We start from the raw sequence: 7,433 nt of genomic DNA on the forward strand, positions 1-7,433 counted from the left end.
AGCTCTACCCCTCTTTTCCTCCCATCCTGTGCAGCAGAGCCACCCCTGGTGCCAGGAAGTTGGCTGCTGCTGCCTTCCCCTGGTAAGCCATCCCCCCCCCCCATCAGTATCCAAAGCGGTATATCTGTTTGAGAGGGGGATGGCCACAGGGGACCCCTGCACTACCTGCCTGCACCTAGTACTCTGCCTGTTGGTCACCCATTCCCTTTCTGCCTGTGCCACCATTACCTGTGGTGTGACCAACTGATTAAATGTGCTATTCACGACGTCCTCAGCATCGCAAATGGTCCAGTATGTGTCCAATCGCTGCTCCAGCACCGCAATGCGGTCTGCCAGTAGCTGCAACTGGATACACTTCCTGCGCACATGGTTGTCAGGGACACAGGAAGTGTCCCTGAGTTCCCACATAGCGCAGGAGGAGCATACCACGGGGCCCGGCTGTCCTGCCATGACTTACCCTTTAATTAATTGCAATTAAATTAAATCAAATCAATCCCACCAATTACACTACAGATAAATGGTATATTTAAGGGCCCTGGTTTACAAACAGTCCCCGCTACACTACAGAGACTTTAGAAACTATAAACCACAGAGTTAAAGTTTATAAAAAGGGAGAAATACTCACCAACCAATCACTTACATGCTTTCTAGTGACGTCACACTTCGATTACTTTTTACTTCTCTGCTTCCCTCTGAGTTCGGAGATCGGTAAACTTACCTGGTCTCTGGGGGCCTTTTAACGCCTCGCCGCTCGCGTTTCCCGCCGCCGCTCGCGCCACACTGAGGCCTACCTGGTCTCTGGGGGCCTTTTAAAGCCTCGCCGCTCGCGTTTCCCGCCGCCGCTCGCGCCACACTGAGGCCTACCTGGTCTCTGGGGGCCTTTTAAAGCCTCGCCGCTCGCGTTTCCCGCCGCCGCTCGCGCCGTACTGAGGCCTACCTGCCTCGGCCTTAAGCTCTGGAATTCCCTCCCTAAACCTCTCCGCCTCCCTTTGCTGCTTAAAGACACTCCTTCAAACCGGTTTCTCTGACCCAGCTTTTGGTGATTTGCCGAATATCTCCTTATGTGCCTCGGGGTCAGATTGTGTTTGCTAACACTCCTGTGAGGTGCCTTGGAACATTTGACTCAGTTACAGGCGCGAGATAAATTGTGATTTTTAGTTTTATTAACTGTCATTCAAGTTTCACCCCCTCGATTGTAAAGGGCAGGTAGGCACTGGGATACAGTTCCACAGTCACTGGTTGCAGTGATTGTTGGCCACCTATTCAACCTTGGGGGGCATCACCCACGAAATCAAGCCCCCTTTGCAGACCCGGCCTTTGCTGCTGGGGGTGACTGGACAGTGATCAGTAGCAGGAGCCCAGGGCACTGAAAGAAAAAAGGAAAGAAAGACTTGCATTTATATAGCGCCCTTCACGACCACTGGACATCTCCAAAGCGCTTTACAGCCAATGAAGGTACTTTCGGAGTGTCGTAATATGGGAAACGCGGCAGCCTATTCCCGCAAACAGTAATGTGATCATCTGTTTTTGTTATGTTGGTTGAGGGATAAATATTGGCCAGGACACTGGGGAGAACTCCCCCTGCTCTTCTTCGAAATAGTGTCATGGGACCTTTTACGTCCACCTGAGAGAGCGGACGGGGGCCTCGGTTTAACATCTCATCCGAAAGACGGCACCTCCGACAGTGCAGGACTCCCTCAGCACTGCACTGGCGTGTCAGCCTAGCTTTATGTGCTCGAGTCTCTGGAGTGGGACTTGAACCCACAACCTTCTGACCCAGAGGTGAGTGAGCTCCCCACTGAGCCACAGCAGACACTGAGGCTGACTGCAGTCTCCCCAGAGCTTTATGTGCTCGAGTCTCTGGAGTGGGACTTTGAACCCACGACCTTCTGACTCAGAGGTGAGGGAGCTGCCCACTGAGCCACACCGGACACTGAGGCTGACTGCAGTCTGCCCAACTGCATCCCAGGCCCGGATCATCTGAGCACCCCCACTGTGTGCAGCTGGAATGTGCAACCTATCCTGGTCTGCACTGGGGAGCGGGGGAAAGGGAGGTTGAGGGTCAGCACAGAATGTCAGTCAACCTTGACCCCCCAGCCTCCCGCACTCAGAAGAACCAAGTGGCGATGGCTGCAGCAACTCGCCAAGGCTTCTTCGGCAGCACCTCCCGAACCCGCGACCTCTACCACCTAGAAGGACAAGGGCAGCAGGCGCATGGGAACATCACCACCTCCAAGTTCCCCTCCAAGTCACACACCATCCTGACTTAGAAGTATATCGGCCGATCCTTCATCATCGCTGGGTCAAAATCCTGGAACTCCCTCCCTAACAGCACGGTGAGAGTACCTTCACCACACGGACTGCAGCGGTTCAAGGAGGCGGCTCACCACCACCTTCTCAGGGGCAATTAGGGATGGGCAATAAATGCTGGCCTTGCCAGCGACACCCACATCCCAAAAACGAATTTAAAATAATCTCCTCTGCACCCCCTCTAGTGCAATCACATCCTTCCTGTAATGTGGTGACCAGAACTGCACGCAGTGTTCTAGCTGCGGCCTAACTAGTGTTTTTTACAGTTCAAGTATAACCTCCCTGCTCTTATATTCTATGCCTCGGCTAATAAAGGAAAGTATCCCATATGCCTTCTTAACCACCTTATCTACCTGTCCTGCTACCTTCAGGGATCTGTGGACAGGCACTCCAAGGTCCCTCTGATCCTCTGCACTTCTCAGTGTCCTACCAGTTATAGTGTATTCCCTTGCCTTGTTAGCCCTCCCCAAATGCATTACCTCACACTTCTTAATCATACGTCCTACATTCAAGACCAACTCATTGATATGGACCAATCAGCAGAACACGTTCTACTGACGTTATGAAGTCCGCACCTTTTATGACGTCAAGACGTCCCAGTTCGCGTCACCCGCCCACTGCGCCCGCGATCTGTCTCCCTAATGGTCGGGGGACACGTCAATCCCACCCGCTGCTCGCGGTCACGTGCCCCTGAGGCGCTCTCCGGCTCCGCCCGAGTGAAGTCGCTCCATTCGGTGCCTGTGGAGCCCTCGGACTCTCAGGTTTGGATTCCCCTTTATTCTCTCCCCTCCTCTGATCTCAATCGGATCTGGGGGAAAACTCACTTTCCCTCACTGATTGCGGCTCTTCACCAACACCGACTTTACAAAGAAAGCCCCGCGTGGCAGCCTGGAGCTCAGGGGCCCAGCGCGCAGGCGCAGGGGAAGATGATTGACAGGGGCCCAGGGTGTGTGCTGAGCATGCGCGGTGCGGGCCGGGCGCCTGTGGAGCAGGAGAGGGCGGGGCCATGGGGCGCATGCGCGGGGTCAGCCACAACTCAGCGTGATGGCCGGAGCGCTTTCTGGAGCACGGGGGCTTGTGGGGATTGCAGCCGCCATTACTGTTGATCCTTTCAACCAACCTGTACAGCAGCTGGGGCCTGAAAATCAGCTTCACTGCACCTGGGCTGGGAAAGGGCGACATGAGACAACATTGTCCCGCTTACCTCTTTCTAACCTCCTTTTACAGGGTTTTAGAAATGGAGCATTTACAGGCAGGAAACTCAGACCAAACATCACGTCAAGATCTGACAGAGTCGCTCAATTTATCAGGACTTGAATATCATCGGCCTTTGCACATGGAAGACGAGAGCAGGGATCACAGCGCAGACAAACCGCACACGTGTTCCGTGTGTGGACTCGCCTTCAGCCGATCGCCTGACCTGGCGAGACACGTGCACCGTCACACCGGGGAGAAACCGGGTAAAGGTGGGGATGGTGGGAATGGATTCAGTTCCCCGTCTATGTCAGAAGTTCATCCACACAGTCACCCCGGGGACAGTCCGTTCACCTGCTCCGTGTGTGGGAAGGGATTCACTCAGTCCTCAACTCTGCTCGAACACCAGCAAGTTCACACTGGGAAGAGGCCGTTCACCTGCTCCGTGTGTGGGATGCGATTCATATGCTCATCCAAACTGCTGAGACACCAACGAGTTCACGCTAATGAAAGGCCTTTCACCTGCTCCGTGTGTGGGAAGGGATTCACTCAGTCATTCAACCTATTGGCACACGAGCGAGTTCACACTGGAGAGAGGCCGTTCACCTGCTCAGTGTGTGGGAAGGGATTCACTCAGTCCTCAACTCTGCTTGAACACCAGCGAGTTCACACTGGGGAGAGACCGTTCACCTGCTCCGTGTGTGGGATGCGATTCACCTGCTCATCCAACCTGCTGAGACACCAACGAGTTCACACTAATGAAAGGCCTTTCATCTGCTCCGTGTGTGGGAAGGGATTCACTCAGTCATCCCACCTATTGGCACACGGACAAGTTCACACTGGAGAGAGGCCGTTTAAATGTTCTGACTGTGGGAAGAGGTTTAAAAGGTCCGGAGATCTGAAGGGACACCAGCGTACTCACACTGGGGAGAAGCTGTTCACCTGCTCCGTGTGTGGGAAGGGATTCACTAAGTCATCCAACCTGTTAGCACACGGGCAAGTTCACACTGGGGAGAAGCCGTTCACCTGCTCCGTGTGTGGGAAGGGATTCACTAAGTCATCCAACCTGTTAGCACACGGGCAAGTTCACACTGGAGAGAGGCCATTTAAATGTTCTGACTGTGGGAAGAGGTTTGAAAGCTCCAGCAATTTGACGGCACACCAGCGAGTTCACACTGGGGAGAGACCATTTAAATGTTCTGACTGTGGGAAGAGGTTTAAAAGGTCCGGAGATCTGAAGGGACACCAGCGTACTCACACTGGGGAGAAGCTGTTCACCTGCTCCGTGTGTGGGAAGGGATTCACTCGTTCATCCTACCTGCTGACACACCAGCGAGTTCATGACTGATGAGAGACCATGTAAATGTTCTGACTGTGGTAAGAGCTTTAACTGGCCGAAGGATCTGAAGAGACACCAGCGAGCTCACATTGTTCTGTAGCGCAGGGCCCTGCGGACAGCTGGGGTGACATGAACATGGAATGGATGAATGTTTTATAAATTCTTGTACTGCTGTTTAATCTTTAAGACTGTTGTGCTGATGATTCCCTTCGATTGACTGTTCATGGTGTTACATAGAATGTACAGCACAGAAACAGGCCATTCGGCCCAACTGGTCCATGCCGGTGTTTATGCCCCACACCCACCCTACTTCAATTAACCCGATTAACATCTCCTCCCATTCCTTTCTCCCTCATGTGGCTTCCCCATAAATGCATCTATGCTGTTCACCACAACCACTCCTTGTGGTAGCGAGTTCCCCATTCTCAGGGTAAAGACATTTCTCCTGAATTCCCTACTTAATATATCAGAGACTATTTTATATTGATGGCCCCATAAATATGATGAGATTCTGTTAAGCTGACCCGTATGCTGTTGTACTTTGTCTTTGACCCCTACATAAATGTGAGGTCATCCAAAACTCGGCTGCCCATGTCCTAACTCGCACCAAGTCCCGTTCACCCATCACCCCTGTGCTCGCTGACCTACATTGGCTCCCTGTTAAGCAGCACCTTGATTTCAAAATTCTCATCCTTGTTTTCAAATCCCTCCATGGCTTCGCCCCTCCCTTTCTCTGTAATCTCCTCCAGCCCCACAACCCCCCGAGATATCTGCGCTCTTCCAATTCTGGCCTCTTGTGCATCCCTGATTTTAATCGCTCCACCACTGGTGGCCGTGCCTTCTGTTGGCTCGGCCCTAAGCTCTGGAATTCCCTGCCTAAACCTGCCCACCTCGTTACCTCTCTTTCATAAGAACATAAGAAATAAGAGCAGTAGTAGGCCATACGGCCCCTCGAGCCTGCTCCGCCATTCAATAAGATCATGGCTGATCATCGACCTCAACTCCACTTTCCCGCCCGATCTCCATATCCCTTGATTCCCCCAGAGTCCAAGGATCTATCGATCTCAGCCTTGAATATACTCAACGACTCAACTTTCCCCCTTTAAGACGCTCCTTAAAACCTACCTCTTTGACCAAGCTTTTGGTCACCTGCCCTAATTTATCCTTATGTGGATCGGTGTCAAGTTTTTTGACTCAAAATACTCCTGTGCAGCGCTTTGGGACATTTTACTATATTAAAGGTGCTATATAAATACAAGTTGTTGTTGTTCTGATGAATGAAACATTACTGAGCCCCTGTACCCGTGTTATGGGATGAAGTGCCAGACAAGTAAAGGCACAACGTCTGGGTGTGAATCTAATAATAACCTCACGGACCGTATAGGTGTGATAACCAGACGGGCTTGTGGTTATAGTCTGGTCACAGATGGACTAAATTCCCTGAATTAGCAGGAGTTCAGGAGGCGGTCAACAGACGGGTCCAAACAATCCCATTTCCTGAGCGGTAACCAAGCTTGTGTATAAGAACAGGCCACTTAAGCCGTTGTCAGTTGGAACAGACTCGAGAAGATCGCGCGCGAATCCACTGTACTTCTATTCTCCAGATTGAGGGAATTATCACCCGATCTGTGTTATGCAGCGCTCTTAATAAAGCCTGGAGAGACCATTTGTGTTCTTGTGAGCTTGATTATCTGGTATCTGAAACCCTGGGACTCCCGATCATTAGAGTCAACCTCAGTGGGTGGAAAGGGATTCCCTGGTGTATCCCGCCCGCTGACACACCAGAGTGTCCACATTGTGACTGCGGTGGGTCGATTCCACTGTTTCCGATGCCTTTAATCACATCCAGGACTGAACCATGTTAATTCAGGCAACTGGGGCTTGTTAATGTTAAGAGCCCCCAATAACTGGGCTGGATTTAAAGATTATTCCCTGTTCTCTCAGTACTAGTGAGCAGAGAGAAGCTGATGTTATAGAATCATAGAGCACAGTAGGATGCCTTTCAGCCCATCGTGCTAGTGCTGGCTCTCTGAAAGAGCGATGCAATTAGTCCCACTGCCCTGCTCTTTCCCCACAGCCCTGCAAATTTCTGCTTTTAATATATATCCAATTCCCTTTTGACAGTTACTATTGAATCTGCTTCCACCTCCCATTCAGGCAGTGCATTCCAGATCATCACAATTCGCTGTGTAAAAAAAGTCTAATTTCCTCTCTCGATTCTTTTGCCAATGATCTGAAATCTGTGTCCTCTCGTTACCGACCCTCCTGCCAGTGACAACAGCTTCTCCTTGTTTGCTCGATCAAAACCCCTCCTAATTTTGAGCACCTCGATCACAGCTCCACTTAACCGTCTCTGCTCCAAGTTATATTGCCAGTGTTTAGTGAATTGTTGCTGTGATCGAGGGGCTGGATGGCCGTGCCTGGGGAATGGGACATTCTATCCTCGTGACAACCGAGTGTCAGCATCCAGCAATCTCTGGTCAGGGACTGTCTTTTTAAACTGCCTCACCTGAGCTTTTTGACTCCCTGATTTCATTATGAAACATTTCAGAGTTTTTGCAGACTGACCAAGGCTAAACAGATAAATGTG

The sequence above is a fragment of the Somniosus microcephalus genome, unplaced genomic scaffold, assembly GCF_052327205.1.
Source record: "Somniosus microcephalus isolate GS21.2 unplaced genomic scaffold, FLI_Smic_1.0 scaffold397, whole genome shotgun sequence".
Classification (NCBI taxonomy): Eukaryota; Metazoa; Chordata; class Chondrichthyes; order Squaliformes; family Somniosidae; genus Somniosus; species Somniosus microcephalus.